The sequence below is a fragment of the Lactuca virosa genome, chromosome 9 (genome assembly GCF_052849685.1).
Source record: "Lactuca virosa cultivar CGN04683 chromosome 9, Lactuca_virosa_CGN04683_v6, whole genome shotgun sequence".
Taxonomy (NCBI): Eukaryota; Viridiplantae; Streptophyta; class Magnoliopsida; order Asterales; family Asteraceae; genus Lactuca; species Lactuca virosa.
In genome coordinates, this window is record NC_136434.1 from 287678663 (window position 1) to 287680667 (window position 2005).

General features: G+C 31.7%; 1 long non-coding RNA gene across 1 annotated transcript; it reads left to right on the top strand.

Annotated features, from left to right (window-relative positions):
* The first annotated feature begins 381 nt into the window (after positions 1-381).
* LOC145137771 (uncharacterized) lies at positions 382-804 on the top strand. Its single transcript, XR_013721209.1, has 3 exons — positions 382-447; positions 533-643; positions 733-804. It is a non-coding gene; the product is annotated as an uncharacterized LOC145137771 (long non-coding RNA).
* The last annotated feature ends 1201 nt before the right edge of the window (positions 805-2005 follow it).

Sequence of the window (2005 nt, forward strand, 5' to 3'; positions counted from 1 at the left end):
GAAACACAAACGCCTTCAGCTATTGGAAGCAAAACTCCGAATCAAAAATGACACATTTTCTCAGCTGTGTAAGTTGTTTGTTTCAGGAATTACCATTTTGACATTTCAAAGCATTCATACTCTAAATATAAATGGAAAAATTACTTTTTTAACCTTTTGAATTATTGTGTCTTAATAATTTATAGTTCAAAGTCCCTGAGTGCTTATAGAAACAAGTTGGAGTCAGCAACTGTATCATTTCCTTTCACTTTGAGAACAGAGGAAAGAGCTGCAAGAAGAAAACAGGCAAGAATAGCAACCTACTTCATTACTCTTGAGCCTTTTAATAAAAAACTTAAAATATTCTTTTAGTTTAACCTTTTTTTATTATTTAATTATTTTCAGAAGCTTGAAGAGAAGTTTAATGAAAAAGGAGCACAGAAAGTGCAGCTACAAACATCATTAGAGGTTATATAGATTATAATCTTGAGCATTTCTCAAATTTCCATTTATTTTCTTGTGTTTTTTTATATTCGAATAATTTAAAATACAGGAGAAAGCAGAGACAGAATTTACAAGAATTCGTCAAACTTTCTGCTTTAAAGCTCGGCCATTACCCAGTTCTTATAATGAAAGAGAAACACCAAAGAGCATGATCAAAAGGGTATGTATATACGTCTAGAATTTGAAAATATATTTTCTTTTAAAATGAATACATATTTTGAGGAATTAAATGTGTGTTTGTTTTTGTAGACTCCACAAGCACAAGGGAATTTGAATTTGAGGTCAGTAATTGTAACGCCTACAAGAAAACCTACGACAACACTTTTTTCTTTATTTTGTTTGATGTAATTTTAATTTTTTTTGGTTGTGTGTAGTTTTTTTTGCAAGCAAATACAATATGTCCTTTGGATCCACTTGTGTATAATGAGCTTGGAGTTGTTGCTTATCATATGAAAGAGTACGCATTCTTTACTTCGTTGTTTATTTGAGTAAACCAAAAAATGACCATTTTGCCCTTTAGTGTATGTGGTATGTTACTTTTTCTACCTACAATCCAAAAATGAGTATTTTGACTGAAAAAGATCCTTATAGCCAGGTTTCATTTCAAATTTTGTCGACTTTTGTTTTTTTGTTAAATGACGCTTTTGCCATTGGTTAAATTTTATAGGTATAAAAAGGCGGAATGGTGGTTTAAAAAGACTTTGGCTCACATACCATCACCATTAAGAGAAATGTGGGAATCAACTATGGTTAATCTTGCTCACACTTCAAGAAAACTCAAGTAAGTTCGCATTTTAAATATCAGGTTGTATAGTGAAGCAACTACATATTACGGAAAGGCCCTTCCACTATCTACAAGAAGCTTAAGCACGTACCATCCGAAAATGATGCTCAGAAACTTGAACGTTTGCTTACTGAATTCTTTCCTTATATATGTCATTTGATTGATTGTTAAGATGCTATTGGTAATTTTCATAAATTTTGCAACTTTGATATAGAGTCGATTGTTAACGCTTTAGCTGATTGCATGATTGATGCGAAAGAAAACTTAGATGGTAATGAATTGCAATCACTTGCAGGTGTTTCGAGAATAAGAAAACAACCTACTGGTATGGTTTTTTTTTAAGTCTTTTATAATCAAAAATCTAATCTCATTGTCTATAATTTTCATCTTTCAGAAACTAAAATCATTTTGCGATTCCAATCCACCCGTGAATGATGCAGGCTGTAGGCTGAATGTGACAGACTACAAAAAGAAGGCCCATTACTCTACAATTCAGTATGGGTTAAAGCATGTAAAAAACACATCACGTGAATTTTTTCATTTCCCCAAATTGGCCCTTTTACTCATTTTTTACCAAAAAAATGTGAAATGGTAATCTTTTTCTAATGTAATCGTCACTGTGTAATCGATTCCAACCTTCCCATTTCATCAGTATTATAATATGGTTGGTTATGTACTACAGTTTTAGATTACCAAACAAAACAATGTAAAGAGCGCTAATTCCCTCTAGTTATGATA